Source organism: Cnephaeus nilssonii (genome assembly GCF_951640355.1).
Source record: "Cnephaeus nilssonii genome assembly, chromosome: 15".
NCBI lineage: Eukaryota > Metazoa > Chordata > Mammalia > Chiroptera > Vespertilionidae > Cnephaeus > Cnephaeus nilssonii.
The window spans coordinates 44857004-44874023 of record NC_137086.1 but is presented as its reverse complement, the minus strand read 5'-3'; positions in this window follow the sequence as shown (position 1 = coordinate 44874023).

Below are 17020 nucleotides of genomic sequence, written 5' to 3'. Positions count from 1 at the left end.
CGGAAAGGATAAGGGTACAGCTAAGTGTCAGGAACACCAGTGCCACCAGGCCTTTGCATCTGCTGTCTGCTTCTCTGCAGGTCAGTATTATTATTATTATTTTTAAATTTTAAATTCTCACCCAAGGATGCTTTAAATTGATTTTTAGAGAGAGAAGGGAGAGAGAGAGAAACATTGATGTGAGAGAAACAACGATCAGTTGCCTCCCACATGCGCCCCAACTGGGGAACCCAACCTGCAAGCTAGGTAGGTGCCCTGACTGGGAATCGAACCTGCAACTTTTCGGTGCATGGACGATGCTCCAACCAACTGAGCCAACCGGCCAGGGCTGATCAGCATTATTATCTCTCACTCTGCATTGGTGTCCACCATATAGCAGTGGTTATATTGCTAGTAGCTCTTAATTTATATATATATAAATTTTATTTTTCAATTACAGTTTACATTCAATATTATTTTGTATTAGTTCCAGGTGTACAGCATAGTGCTTAGAAAATCGTATGCTTTACAAAGTGTTCCCCCTAATATTTCCAGCACCCACCTGGTACCATACGTTAATTTTTATATCTTAAATGTTGCCCAGCCAGCATGGCTCAGTGGTTGAACATCAACCTATGAACCAGGAGGTCATGGTTCGATCCCAGTCAGGTCACATGCCCAGGCTGCAGGCTCAATCCCCAATGTGGGGCGTGCAGGAGGCAGCTGATCAGTGATTCTCATCATTGATGTTTCTATCTCTTCCTCTCAATAAAAATATATTTTTTAAAAAATATCCAGGCCGGGAGAAGGGCATACTTTCCTTCCAAGTTCAGTTCAAAGACACCAGGGAGGGCCTCTGATGTGCCCCTCTTGACTCAGGAGCCACCCTGGACCAATAGCTGGAGTCTGAGAATCATGTCTGTAGATGAGAGAAGGAAGGAGCAGTTGCCAGAAGTAGGGCTTCTGTTCTCCACAGAAGAGGCTGGAACAAAGCAACAGGTGTTCTCAACTAGAGGAAAAGGTATTGTGGCCCCGCAAGCCTCCTCGGAGTCTGGGGATGCCAGAGAAACTCGCCTCTCCTCTGCTTCACCCCACCCCGCCCACCCCAGGGGACCCTCAGGCCCAGTGAAGTGTGTCAATTCTACCAGTTCTGCATGTCTGCGTCCAAATCTGGCAACAAGAGGTTTTTAAAGTAGCCCTCCCAAGTTGTTCTTCCCCCAAGTTAAAAGGAAAATTGGAAGAGGAATCACAGGGTGTTTTTTTTTTTTTTTTAGTTGATTAAAAAAGGCGAAATTGTTCATTTTAGTAGCCAGAGTATAACATGGCATCTGATACAGCCAACTCCTAGCTTTTTGATTAAGTGCTCTGTGGAAACTGCTGAATTATGAAAGATGATATGTTTTCTGAGCTAAGAGTCTTTAAAAACAGCGTACGGTTTTCCAGTGGAAAATTCAGAGTCCTGCCCTAGCCAGTTTGGCTCAGTCGAGTGTCAGCCTGTGAGCTGAAGGGTCCCGGGTTTGAATCCGAGGGCAGGTGCCTCAGCTGTAGACTTGATACCTGGCCCTGGTCGAGGCATGTGCAGGAGGCAACCAATTGATCTATCTCACATCGATGTTTCTCTCTCTGTCTCCCCTTCTCTTCCACTCTCTAAAAATCAATGGAAAATATCCTTGGGTGAGGATTAACAATAACAACAAAAGAAAATGCAGAATCCTAAGGTAGGTGCTTGCTGACGAGGCAAGTCACTCTAAAGGGAACTGGCCTGTCCACAGCCCTCCCCCAGGCCGGTTTGTTCCAGGGGTTCCTGTAGGCCCCTCTCCCCCCTGACTAGACCACCCAGCTAGCCGTCATGGGGTCAGCTGGCCTGCAATCTGGGAGAGGACCTGGGGCCACCCAGCCCCACCCAACACTCATCGTAGCAAGGAGTCAATCGATCCCATTCCCTTTCTTGGGAATCAAACTGGAAAGGGTGACCCAGGGACCCAGGGTGCACCAGACCTTCTAGTGGCTGGAGTAAAGCTCAGGGCAGACGCAGCTGGGCATTCCCATCAGGAGAATCAGTCAGGTCAGGAGCAAAGGGCCCCGGGGATGTGTCATGGGGTACCGGAAGTCCAGGCTAAGAGAAGAGGGCGCTATAAGGTAGCGTGATTCTCAGTGGCTGTAAATGAGAACCCCCTGGGGCATTGAAAAGGCTCCCACCTGGGTCCCTCCCGGGTCGAAGAGGCTGGCTAGTGACAGGTGGGGAGAGGAGACACACAGAGACCAGGTAGTCCAAGTTAGACTCGGAGCCGGATGAGCCAGGCGCCCTCCCTCTGTCCCTCTACCCCTGTAGGGCCTGCCCAGCGCCCCTCTTGTCCCTCCAGGGAGCTTCTGTGCACGCCTCGGTTTGCCTGCTTTCCTCCATCCGTCACCCATCTCTGGGAGCTGCCCCGACGCCCCGAATCCCACAGGGTAAAAGGCGGCCGAGCGCCAGTGCCAGCGGGGCCCGCGCAGGGCCCTGGCCTCACCTGGGCGGGATGCAGCCTGCAGACCCGCGGGAAAAGGACACCCACTGTGACTGTCTCCCCGGAGCCCCGGGGCAGAGCAGGCCCGGTCCAGCGCCGCCCACGCTTCCTCGCCGGGGCTTCTTGGAGAGGACTCTGTAAGACACGGGGGCACATATCTGAACCCCTGGCCTGCGTCCGAAAGAACCCCAAAGCACATCTCCCAGCTCTTCCCCTGGGACCCGCTGGAGGGCGTCTCAACTCCTTACGAATGAACCCGACTTTTGACACCTTTTATGGCTGCATTTGCTCTAATAATGCTGGTAGGATTAAGTATGTTAGGCACCTCATTTCAGGATACTGATCTCATAGGTTGTTGTAAGATACCTGCCACTGTGAATTTAAAAGTGCATTTATGGCCGAAACCGGTTTGGCTCAGTGGATAGAGCGTCGGCCTGCGGACTGAAAGGTCCCAGGTTCGATTCCGGTCAAGGGCATGTACCTTGGTTGCGGGCACATCCCCGGTAGGGGGTGTGCAGGAGGCAGCTGGTCGATGTTTCTCTCTCATCGATGTTTCTAGCTCTCTATCCCTCTCCCTTCCTCTCTGTAAAAAAATCAATAAAATATATTACAAAATAAAATAAAATAAATAACTAAATAAATAAAAGTGCATTTATGCACTTCAATGTATTTTGAGGAAAATATGTTTATTAGAGAGGCAGATAAAAGGGTACAACTAAAAGATGCCAGATATATTATTTTCTTTTAGAGTAAGAATAAAAAGAAACAGTCATGATGGCCTTTACTCAAACACAATTTATTCAGAACCCAGGTGTCTATAATCCGTTCCTGTGTAGCATCCAGCAGGCACCTCTCCAGCAGTTATAAAAACGAAAGGTCTTGCCCTAGCCGGTTTGGCTCCGTGGCTAGAGCGTCAGCGGGCAGACTGAAGGGTCCCGGGTTCCACTCTGGTCAAGGGCATGTACCTTGGTTGCAGACTCGATCCCCAGTAGGGGGCATGCAGGAGGCAGCTCATCGATGTTTCTATCTCTCTATCCCTCTTCCTTCCTTTCTCTCAAATCAATAATATATACACTGAGTGGCCAGATTATTATGATCTCTGAACGCATAATAATCTGGCCACTCAGTGTGTGTGTGTGTGTGTGTGTGTGTGTATGAAAAAAACTAAAGGTCTTTAAGCAGAATAAGCAGCTAAACAAATGGATAAAAGTAAAAAGTTTAAACAACTGAAGTTCAAGTAATAACTTTAGTTTTTATTTTTAAACTATTTTTAGAACACTTTATATAATTTTCTGGAACACTTTCAATTTACAGAAAAATTGAGAAGATAGTACAGAGTTCCTTTACACCCCATGCCCAGTTTCCTCTCTTAAAGGCTTGCTTTTGTTACAGTTAAGGAACCAGCATTAATTCAGGATTGCAAATTAAAGCCCACAGTTTATTCCGGTTTCCTTAGCTTTTCCCTGAGGTCTTTGCCAGGCCTGTCCTCCACGACACCACCTTCCATCAGTCATCATGGCTTCTTAGGCTGCTCTTGGCCATGACCGTTTCTCAGAATGTTCTTGTTCTTGATGCCCTTTTAGTTCTTATATATTTTTTATTTTTAAATATATTTTTATTGATTTCAGAGAGAGGGAGGGAGAGGGAGAGAGAGAGATTAAAACATCAACGATGAGAATCATTGATTGGCTGCCTCCTGCACACCCCCTCCTGGGTTGGCATGTGCCCTTGACCGGTATGGAGCCTGGAACCCTTCAGTCCGCAGGTTGACGCTCTATCCATTGAGCCAAACCGGATAGGGCGACCCTTTAGTTTTTAAATAGCAGTACATACAATTATATTCTGTATGGATGTGTTTGACAAAAAGCAATTTTGAGAAAAAATCAAGAGCACAAAAGAAGTCACAATCCAGTTGGCCGATTGAAAATGTTTACACTATTCTGAACATTTTGGCAAATGTTAAATAATCATGTCTTAGACACCACCCCAAAGAAGTGCACTGGTGTTATTAAAAATCAAACAACTGCCTGAGGTGTGGGCATCAGGAAACAGCAGCTTCGCCCAAGCAGGCTGCGTGCAAGGAGGGCATTGTCCGGGTGAGGTCTGGTAGATTTGTAAACAAGGTTAGGGAGGAAAGGCTTCTACACACACATTGTTGACCTGTAAGTGTGTCACTATCAACCTTCGAAGTAAAAGGAAGAAAACTTTATGCAGAGATTTTCCTTCTTTTATTTAACAGAGAACTGTTGGAAGAAAACAAAGACTACTTTGGTGGCAATGGAAATTCCTGATGCTTTGGAAATTGTTTCAATCTTTTTTCTAATACTTCAGACATTGACTGGAGGAACTGAAACTACAAAATATCTTGAACTGGCCCTAGCTGGTTTGGCTTAGTGGGTAGAGTGTCGGCCTGTGGACTGAAAGGTCCAGGGTTCAATTCTGGTCAAGGGCACATGCCTGGGCTGCAAGCTCGATCCCCAGTAGGGGGCATGCAGGAGGCAGCCGATCAGTGATTTTCTCTTATCATTAATGTTTCTATCTTTCTTTCCCTCTCCCTTCCTCTCGGAAATCAATAAAATGTTTATCCTACATAACAAAAGGCTAATATGCAAATTGACCGAACGGCCGAACAACCGGAACAACCGAACAACTGGTCACTATGACGTGTGCTGACCACCAGGGGGCGTGTGCGGAACATGGTGGGCATTGGTCACGGCGGGATGGTGGAGCAGGTGAGCGGGGGTGCCAGACCAAGACGGGGTGCCGGTCGCTGTCATTGGGGTGAGCCTCTGGTGGTTACTGAAAATTCTTTGCTCCCACGTGTCGCAGTCCTGCCCAGTGCTCGCACCTGCTGCCGGTGCCGGCCCTGCTCACACCTATGCAGGCACTGGAGTAGCCACTCGCACCTGCTGCCAGTGCCTGGCGCCGATCACTCGGAGGCATCAGCAGGTGTGAGTGGCAGCTGTCGGCCCCGATTGCCCCTGAGGGCTCCTCCACCTGCCCCTGCTCCTGAGGGGCAATCAGGGCAGCAGCTGTTGCTTGCACCCACTGCTGGCGCTGGCCCCAATCGCTCTGCGCTGTCAGAGGGTGTGAGCGGGGCCGGTGCTGTCAGTGCGTGGGAGTGGCGGCGGCGGGAGCGGGGCTGCCGGCAGACAGGGGACCAGAGCCACGGCAGGGGGGCTGGGCAGGGGCACAGAGGATGGGCCGAGACCTGCCCCTGTGCCTACTGAAGCCTCGCAGCCCACAGTTCCTTTCAAGGTGCATGAATTCACACACACACACACACACACACACACACACACACACACACATATATATATGTACTAGAGGCCCGGTACACAGATTTGTGCACAGGTGGTGTCTGGCCGGCCCACCCTGATTGGGGTGGGGGGCCGATCAGGGTGGGGCCAGCCTGGGGGAGGGGCTGTGGGATGTTGGCCGCAGGCCCTGCCCCTGATCGGGGCCAATCGGGGCCAGGCTGGCCAGGGTGGGGGGCCATGGGCGGTTGGACAGCCCCGCCCTGATGGGGGGTGGAGGGGGTCCGGCTAGCCCGCCCTGATTGGGGTGGGAGGGCTGATTGGGGCCCAGCCAGCCTGGGAGAGGGGCCGTGGGAGGTTGGCCAGCCCTGCCCCCGATCAGGCCAGTTGGCCGGCTGCAGTGCCTCTCATAGCGACCAGTCGTTCCAGTTGTTCCAGTCGTTCCAAGCCTAAGTGACCGTTACGACCAGCCAACCAGTTGCTATGACGCACACTGACCACCAGGGGGTAGAGGCTCAATGCAGGAGCTGCCTCCTCGTGGTCAGTGCACTCTCACAGCCAACCCCCCGCGGCCAGCCAACCGCCTGCGGTCCCTCCCCCTGGCGGGCCAGCCCCATCAGCCCCTGGTGCTAAACCATTTGCAGATGACCTGCTTCTGGGTCAGGGTTTAGTACATAGTAGAGCAGCTCCCTGGCCGCAGTCCATTGAAAGTCAGCCCTGGACACAGGGTTTGTCTTGCTCCTGTCCTCTCCCTTCCCTGGGGACCGCCCGCCCACTGCGGTGGCGATGTGGTGGTGAGAAAAGGAAGATGGGGGAGACAGAGAACCATTGCCTCCTCTCCCAACCCTGCAGGGAACCAGGGATGGGTGGTGGAGGATGTGGCCCCTTTCCCAGGGGGGCTGAGGGCTGGCTCCCTCCTTGGGGCCAGTGGCCAACCTCCTGCAGTCCCTCCTCCAATTCCTCCAGCCTTGGCTGGCAGGCCCTGATCGGCCTGGCCCTGATCAGCCCTGATCATCAGCCAGGCCTAGGGACCCCACCCATCCACGAATTTGTGCACCGGGCCTGGCCTCTAATATATATATATTGCCTATCTAATAAAGAGGGAATATGCAAATTGACTGTCACACCATCATAAAGATGGCAGTGCCCATAGCCACAAGATGGCAGCACCCAGTCCCCTCATTCCCACCGGAGTCCCCCAGTCCTTTCAGCCCCGCTGGGGGGGTGGCAGGCACGCAGTGCGGCTGGATCTGCCCTCAGCCCCCCAGCCGCCCAGGGCTGGCCCAAGGCGCAGGCAAGCCTCGATGGCGGCTACCCAGCCGCCCAAGGCCGCCCAAGGCTTAGGTAACCAGGGCCAGCCGAGGCTTGTGCTGCCGGCAGTGGCAGCAGCAGAGGTGTGATGGGGGCATCACCTTCTCCTGATCACCAGGTCGCCTCCTGCCCCTGAGGGCTCCCAGACTGTGAGAGGGGGCAGGCTGGACTGAGGAACCCCCCTCCAGTGCATGAATTTTCATGTACCAGGCCTCTAGTGTGTGTGTGTGTGTGTGTGTGTGTGTGTGTATGTGTGTGTGTGTGTGTGTGTGTGTGTGTGTGTGTGTGTGTGTATATATATATATATATATATATATATATATCCTCTCTAATAAAAGGGTAATATGGAAATTAACCATCACTCTGCTACACAAGCCACACCCACCAGCCAATCAGGGTGCGTATGCAAATTAACCCCAGCCAAGATGGCCACCATTGGGTATCCCCGGCAACAGAAGAAGCCAAGCTTTCCACACACTCTGGCGGGCCCAGGCCTCCACTCAAGGATACAAAGTTTCAATTATAGAAGGTAAACAAATCCAAGTGGCAGCCAAGGATACAGCAGGAGGCTTGGCTCTGCTCCAGGCTACAAAGTTTCAATTGTAGAAGGTAAATAAATTCCAGATACCAGGGCCTCTGCTTGGGTCACCAGGGGCGTGGCTGGCCTGCAAACCACCACAGGCCCCTCGCCCAGGCCGACGCCCCAAGGGAACCCCACCCTGATCCAGGACACCCTTCAGGGCAAACCAGCTGGCCCCCACCTGTGCACCAGGCCTCTATCCTTCAATCTAATAAAAGAGTAATATGCAGATTGACCATCACTCCAACACACAATATGGCTGCCCCCATGTGGTCAAAGATCCTGCCCCCATGTGGACACAAGATGGCCACCCCAAGATGGTAAGCAGGGGAGGGCAGTTGGGAGGGACCCGGCCAGCAGGGGAGGGCAGTTGGGAGGCACCAGGCTTGCAAGGGAGGGCAGTTGGAGGTGATCAATCCTGCAGGGGATGGCAGTTAGGGGTGACCAGGCCGGCAGAGGAGGGAAGTTGGGAGCAAACAGGCTGGCAGGGGAGCAGTTAGACATCAATCAGGCTGGCATGGGAGTGGTTAGAGGGTGATCAGGCTGGCAGGCAGAAGCGATTTAGGGGCAATCAGGAAGGCAGGCAGGCGAGCAGTTGGGAGCCAGCAGTCCTGGATTGTGAGAGGGATGTCTGACTGCCCGTTTAGGCCCAATCCCGGTGGGCAGTCGGTCATCCCTCAAGGGGTCCCAGATTGGAGAGGGTGCTGGCTGGGCTGAGGGATGCCCCCCCCGTGCACGAATTTCGTGCACCAGGCCTCTAGTATATATATAATCTTGAACTGTTTAGTCAATGTTCCACATCTTCATCTGTTCTTGGTGCTGAGGCATACAACTTAAAATAATGATAATAAATTTATGTATACCCCTCCACACACACTCCTTGCTCTTTAACAAACCAACTGAGCTATTTGCTGAATCAAATTTGCAAAAGTCTAAAGGGAAAAAACACACCTGCAAAGGACAGGATGTTTTTCAAGGCAGGCCTTTTAGAAGCTACTGTTGACTTGCCCTGTTCTAGGTGTTTTTTTTGTGTGTGTGTTTGTGGGGCGGGGGGGGGGGGGGGCAGTAGTTTGCTTTCTTTGACAGTTAACAGTTTGGAAATGATTTCATCTTCTGACATAGGGAGGTCAGATTTTAATATCCTTGTCTCCCATTTGTTTGGTTAAATGCCTAAAGCTGGTCATTTACTAGTGCTGAAGTGGGGGAGGCATTTATGGCTTACTAAACGAAATCCCCATGGTTTAAGGGTCAGCTGATTTTTTTCTGCAATACTTAGGAGAACTGACACCCGCTCCCTGCCCCAAAGAGATCTGGATCAAGATAAGTAGCTTTATCAATATCCTGTCATGGAGGGCATAATCATTTTAATAAGAAAACTTTTAATTTCAACTTTCAAAAAATGACATACTAGTAGTTGCCTGGCCACCATGGCTCAGTTGAGCATCAACCTATGAACCAAGAGGTCAGAGTTTGATTCCCAGTCAAGTCACATGCCTGTGTTGTGGGCTCGATCCCCAGTAGGGGGCGTGCAGGAGGCAGCTGATCAATGATTCTCTCTGACTCTCTCTCTCTTTTTTTTTAAATATATTTTTATTGATTTCAGAGAGGAAGGGAGAGGGACAGAAAGATAGAAACATCAATGATGAGAGAGAATCATTCATTGGTTGCCTCCTGCATGCCCCCCACTGGGGATCAAACCAGCAACCCAGGCACGTGCCCTTGACCAGAATCGAACCCGGGACCCTTCAGTCCACAGGCCAATGCTCTATCCACTGAGCCAAACCAGCTAGGACTGATTCTCTCTTATCATTGAAGTTTTTTTTCTCTCTCTCTCCCTTCTTCTCTGAAATCAATAAAAATATATATTTTAAAAATGACAGTTATAATTCAGGCTGTCATTAAGAAAAGTCTGCCACAGTTCACTTTGGTAACCCTAGTAAACTGTGAGCTAACTCACTGCTGGAACCTTGATTCACCCCCACCCAAAGCAGAAAGTTTGAGTCCCTCCTGCCATTATGTGATCCTCTGATTTCAGCTGATGAAATGAGTCCACATGTAGAGGCAAGACCCTCATTTTCCTTTCTAAAAGGAGGAAGGAAATGACTGTTTTCTCAAAGCAATTTTTTTTTTTTAAAAAAAGGAAAGTCTCAACGTGAGGCTCCCTTCTGACCCATTTAGAGGTGGTTCTCTGTGATCTCTAGGTAGATCTCATTACTGGGCAAAATTAAACACTGGGTTTGGTAGCGTCTATTCGTGTGGCCAGATTTCTTTGAAGATGGTGAGAAACTTTTATTTCATTCTGGCCAAAGCTAATCGCATTATTTTTTGAAGTGAGCCCTTACATTTACTGCTTTTAAAAAATTCCAGCAAGCTCAAAATTTAGGTCTTAAAGATGCCAATGATTTAAAAATCTACCATTTGAAAAACAATATGCTGAGTTTTGTGTCTCTGTGTTACTGTAGTTACTGCCACATTGCATCCTAGTTATAGCTCAGCCTAAGGAAGTATGAGCTGAACACAGTTCCTCTTGCCACAAAACCTCCCACTGATACAGAATCAAGATGGTTGAGAAGTAGGCATGCACTGTTTGCATTGTAAGTGTGTTTATACAGCATTAGAACATTTGATCTACTATGTCAATTTGATGGAGAGATCAATTGGTACCATAGGTAAAAATCAATTTATTTAAAAGTTATAAATGTAAAATTCTAATGTATTTCAATGTATGGCAGACACTATCTATATATGTAAAAGGTTAGCCCTGGCTGGTGTTGCACAGTGGTTAGAGTGTCGGCCCATGCATCCAAGAGTCCTGGGTTCAATTTCCAGTCAAGGACATGTACCTAGTTTGCAGGTTCAATTCCCAGCCCCTGTCAGGCATGTGGAAAGTAACCAATCAATGTGTCTCTTTCACATTGATGTTTCTCTCTCCCTCCCTCCCTTTTACTCTTTCTAAAAATGAATGGAACAAAATATCCTCCAGTGAGGATTAACAACAACAACAAAAAATCAACAGGTTAATTGACCAAACTTTTCCAGCTTTCAATTGGTTGTGTGAGATCAAATAGACATGATAGGATAACCATGATATAGAACCCATGATCTTAACCACATTTAAAGAAAAAATGCAAATGTTTAGTATACATATTTTCTTCTTTACTTCTTTACTCAAGAGGGGTGAGCCCTGGCTAATGTGGCTCAGTTGGTTGGGCATCAGGTGGGTGATTCCTGGGTTGCAGGCTCTGGTGTGGGATGTGCAGGAGGCGGCTAATCAAATGGATGTTTCTTTCTCTCTCTCCCTCTCCCTAAAAATCACTAAAAATATTTTTTTTAAAGAGGGGTGAGATTTTATTTTCATAATTTCCTCTAAATGAATAATGGTAAAATTTAATAAACTAGCATAGTTCAATTTATTTAAAAGTTACAAATGTAAAATCCTAATGTATTTCAATGTATGGCAGACACTATCTACACTAATAAAAGAGAAACATGCAAATTAACCATCACTCAGCTACGCCCACCAGCCAATCAGAGTGAGTATGCAAATTAACCCAACAAAGATGGTGGTTAATTTGCATACGCAGGCCAGAGCGAAGACTGAAGACAGTGTACAAGGAAGAGGGAGGGAAAGTGGAAAGCAGGGCGGCAGTGGTGGCAGCAGTGGGAGAGAAAGCGCGGGGGGGCGGGGGGCGGTGGCGGCGGCGGGAGAGAAGGTGCGGGGTGGCGGCGGCAGCAGGAGGGAAGCCCGCCATGGCGGGCTTCGCTCCCTTCTCTGATTTGCTCAGGCCACAGGAAGCCCTATTCTTGCAGGAATAGGCCCGAGGAAGCCCTATTCTTGCAGGAATCTTCCTGCAACGGGCCTCTAGTCTATATATATAAAAGGCTAAGTGTCTGTCCATTGACCATCCAACCAGTAGCTATGACGCGCACTGACCACCATGGGGAAGATGCTTAATGCAGGAGCTGCCATGATGTGCACTGGCCATTGAAAATTTAACGGCACAACAGACCTGGTGCCGACAAACCAACACTCAGCTTTCCCCAAATGGGACACAGGCCCTGCCACCACCCTGAAGCGACACTCCACCAAATCACAGCCAATGCGGCCCACAGCCCAGCCTAGCCCAGAAATGGTGGCTGTGGGTGCCAAGTAATGACGTCACATAGCAACGCCCAGCTTCCTTTCCCCAGTGACTAGCCTTTTTGGAGTTTCTTCAGCCCAGGAACCCAACTTGCTTTATAGCCAGGTGCAAACATCTTATAGTTTAACCAAATGTTTGTGAAGCGTTTTCCTGTGCCTCACTCATTTGATCCTCACAGAAGTCCTGGAGTAGGTAGATAGGAGACTCGGTGAAATCCTATTTTCTATTCATTAGCAAGACGTGAATAGCAATGTTAAAATATTTCTTCTAATTAATTGCCTTTCAATGTGCACAAATCCGTGCACCAGAACACTAGTATATACATAAGAGAGCTGAAGTCTTCCCTATTCCCATTATATTTTTTTATTCAGATATAATGCTTAGAAGGTAGAATCTAACTTTTTGTTGTTATTTATAGATGCTGCAAAAGAAAAAAAACGTTTATCAGATGTCAAATGGCACAGTTGTAAATGGCAGTTGGCAGCTTGCAATGTAAAACTTTATCTTAGCAAGAGGAACTTGATTACTCTTTTGAAGACATGAATTTAGGGTTTGGAGAAAATTAACTCATTGAAGCAAAGGTCCATTTTTCTGTATGGGAGACATTTATTTTTATGAAAGATAATTTTCCTTTGGATTTGCTACAAGATCTGACCTCTGGTTTGCCTTCTCTGGAATTTGAAAGATGATTATTAGACTCGTATACTTCACTGGCTGAATGTCATCCTCAGGTGTCTCCCAGGAGGCTCAGATTCTGACCCCAAAGGTTCCATTATCAGCTGTGACAGTTTTCTGATTATTGATTCAGCTGCCTTTACTGTTCCACGCAAGCATTTCCCATTGATTAACCCCTGCAAATCTCTGCTGGTTCTCCAATCCTCCATACCTTGCATTTTCTTGAAAGATATTGGAAATATGAAGATGGTAATATTTATGCAGCTCATGGCCGAGTTTCTTAAAGAACGGAGGAGTAATCCACTTTGCTGTCCTCTGCCAAAGGAGATGCTTTTGAGCTTGTTGGTGCGCCTTCCCAACATCTACTTTCCCCCCTTTTTATTGAATTTGTTGGGGTGACACCGGTTAACAAAAGCATACAGGTTTCAGGTGCACAATTCTACAACACATCCATCTGTACGCTGTACTGTGTGTTCACCACCCTAAACCAAGTCTCTGTCCACCACCATTTACCCCCCTTTACCCTCCTCCACCTCCTTTCACCCCTCCTCCCTCTGGCGATCACCACGCTGCTGTCCACGTCCTTTTTTTTTTTTTTTCTCTCTGAGTTCTAGAAACATTCATGTCAGCGTCGTCTTCTGAAAATACGGCTGTGCTTTGCCGGGTCTTTTTGCAATCCCTCTCAAGTCTCCTGTTACTTGATTCAGGGCGCTTTCCGCCAGTGTCTATGGGGGTTGTGCCTTCTGCGCCCCGTGGAAGGGCGATGCCCACTCCTGCTCAGGTCTGGAACGCAGGCCGCCAGCACCAGGTCAGGTTCTGCACGAAGCGCTCACGCCGCCCAGGGTGGTCCATCGCTCCTTGCGCTCCCGGGCGGGAAGGGAAGCTTTGCAGGATGCACTCCGTGCGCTTCCCCGGGTTCTTTGTAGGTCGGTATTTCTTCCAAGGATTCCGAGTTGCTTTGCACGGCGGAGTTCAACCTCTGTGCTTCCCGTGACTGACAAGTGCGATGCATTTCTCAAGAACACCAGTTTCTCCCGGTGTGCGGTTTTCCTAAGTCAAACGGATCCCGGACCAAAGGGTCCCAGCCCGACTGCAGGGGGCGGGGAGGGGCGCCCCCGCGGCAGGCGCGCTCCTGCGGGTCCCGCCCGGGCCATCCCTTCGCCGCCCGCTCCGTCTCAGCAGCCGCCCCTCCTCCTCGGCGGAGCGGCCCGAGGAACCGGCCCCGCGCCCTGTGAGCTTTAATTCGTAAATGACCAGGACATTGGCTCGAGTCCAGCAGGGAACACTCATGCTCAGGCCCGGAACGGGGACCAGCGGAGAGGGCAGGAAGCTTGCGACCCGGCCCGGGCCCCAGCAAAGAGGCACCACCGAGAGGCCGCCCCCTGCTGCTGCGGAGGTCGCTGCCGGCCCGGGGCTGGACCGCCCCAGGGAGGAGCCTGGATCCCGGCCACAGGGATGGAGAGACCTTGGGAGACACCTGGATCCGGGCCCCAGGGATGCAGCACCCCGAGAAAGAGGTCCAACCCGGCCTGGGATGCAGCGCCCCGGGGTTGCAGCCTCCTGGGGAGGAACCTGGAGTCCAAGGGGCCCTTTCGTATGAGAAGGAAGGCGGCCCTGGGCTGCTGCAGAGCGACTGTGGTAACCGGACTCTTGGGCCACTAGTGGGTCTTCTCCTGGCACCTCAAGCCTGGCTTCCCTCGGCTTTCTCTTCCCTTTCTCTCTTGGCCACCCCTAAACTGGACTATAACCGCCCCCCCCCCCCCCAACCTCCTTGCCCTCTTCCTGGTAGTAGTGGACCATATGCCAAAATAAATGTTAAGCCAAAGCTAAGCATGAAATGGAATACCATCATTGGATATTTAACTTCAGTAATTTGAAATTTTATGTTTAAAACTTTAACCAACATTTTAGAGCGATAAAGTATGGCATATAGACAATGTCTCAGAAGTGGCAGGTGCACTTGCTCCTGTGTGTGGAGAGCGGCTACAGTGTTTGGACAGGTTCAAGCCTCGGACTGACGAGAGGGCACAGTCCTCTCATGGCCACGTGCAAGTCCCAGCTATAGCTGTAAGCTTGAACCGATGGTCCCAACACGTGGCCCGACGTGCCTGAGTGATGTGGGCTTGATTGAGCTCAGGTGCATGTAGTTGAGTAGGATCGAAACCCACGAGAATGTTGTAAACATCTTGACCACGCCCTTACTTTGCCTTGTGGAATCTGCTATAAAATAAAGACACGGCTTGTAGTCCATGCTGTCTCTCCATCCGGGAGCAGCGTCCCACCCAGACCCAGCTTTCATTCTCTGTCTGTCTTTTCTCAATCCTTCACCGCCCCCTCTCAGGGTCACTGAACCTGGCTGAGCTGGTGTGGCACATAAGGCGCCCTGGGGCTGAGGACGCCATGGCCGTGCCGGCTCGCCACACCTGTGGTCTACATTTGCCATATGAAACAGGGTCTCATGTTCACAGGTATATGTATGAATATCATCAACCTTAATTCAGGAAGGAGATTTTTCAGTAAAATTTTCTAGAAGGAACTTTGTTTCTAGGATTCACTAGTTGAATAGAACTAAAAAACAATAACAACAACAAAAAGCTTTGTTTTTACTCAGAAATAGTTGGCAAGCTATAGTTACCTTTTGTTTAAATATTTACCTTACTCAATAAAGCTAGAAAAAGAACAAAATTAACCAAAGAAAAAGTACAAGGGAAGAAATAATAAACATAAAAGTATACATTAATGAGGTAAGAAACAAAAGGCAGTAGAAATAATAAATCAAAATGATGGTTCCTTGGAAAAAATTAACAAGATCAACAAACCAATAACTAAATGAATAAAGAAAAAAGGGAAGAAAATACACACACACACACACACACACACACACACACACACACAGAACTAGCATAGGGGAATAACCATTGGAACAGGAGAAAATAAAAATATTTCATATAATTTCATGCAAATAAATTGCAAAACACAGACTAAAATAAATAATTTCAGAGAAAGTTATAGTTTACCAAAATTTACCTCTGTAGAGACAGAAAGTATTAACGGACCAATCTCCATAAAATAATAAACTTGCTATATAAATACACCATATATATAGGGTAATTTTATCAAACCTTTCATACCAGATAAACCTAATACTACATAAATTGTTCCAGAGACTAAAAAATGAGGGGAAACTGCCAAATTTTACTTGCTTTACTTATAAAGCAAGTAAAAAATTAATATATAAATCTGATGTAGCTAGCACTAAAGTGAAAACTATAAATCAATCTCATTTAAGAGTTAAATAAAATATTGCATTCGTAACCTAATGGCCCATTAAGGAAATAAATCTTCATGACTAAGTGGGTTGTGGGGGAAAAAAAGCAAGAAATAGTTTATATTTAGAAATCCATTAGTATAATTTACTATATATTCTTCAGGTATGCTGAAAAAGCCTTTTGAAAAAATTTAATATTTATTTCTGATCAAAACATTCAATAAAATAGTAATTGTGGATTTTAAAGCATGATTATATATACATATATATACATATATATGTATATATATGTCTTTATATATATGTAAGTTCTAGACTCAGCATTTAACTTAGTGGGGATCTTGAACAAGACAAGGATGTGCATAATCTCTACTACTATTTAGCATTGTATTGGAATTATTAGCCACCACTGCAAATAGACAGAAAGGCAATTAGAGCATAAGAATTGGAAAAGAAGAGGTAAATTATCTCTATATGCAGATGACATAGCATATCTGGAAATCCCAAAATAATTTATTTTAAAGCTAACTCAAATAATAAAGAATTCAGTAAAGTAGCAATATACAAAATTGCCATGCAAAAATCAATAGCCTTCACATATAGAAACAATAACCAGTTAGAAGATAAAATGAAAGTGAAAGCCCCATTTACAGCATAACATAAAAAGATAATATACTTAGGAATAAACTTAACATGAAACCTACATGAGGAAAGCTTTAAAGCATCCTCAAAGATACAGAAGCAGACTTGGACAGGTGGAAAAGGTAATCTTATCTTATTCTTGTAAAGAGGAACTCACCAACATAAAAATTTCAGTTCCAAGTAACTATACATTTAATGCGAGTCAAATAAAACTATCAATGAGTATTGTTTTTCTAGCACTAGACAAATTCATTCTCAACTTCATATAGAGAAGATGGGGGCATAGGTAAACGCCTGTACTCACGGCCTCCCACAACTACATCAAAATTACAACTAAAACACAGAACAAACACCATTTAGAACTGCCTGAAAGCTGGCTGAGTGGAAGTCCTACAACTAGAGAAATAAAGGAGAAAGTGCGTTGAGACTGGTAGGAGGGGCGGAGGCGCAGAATGGGCTGGTTCGGCACCCACGTGTGCCGCTTTTTACGCAGGAGGGAGATCTCTCTATGGAGGTCCCCTGTGAGGAACAAGAGGTCCCAGCTCAGAAGGCCCCAGAGCCAGTGCACTCAATGGACAGCTTTAGACCACACCAGACCCCCAGACCCCGAGCCCAGGGTTCCAGAGCTGGGAAGAGAAGTTTCTGTAACAGTGGGGATTGTG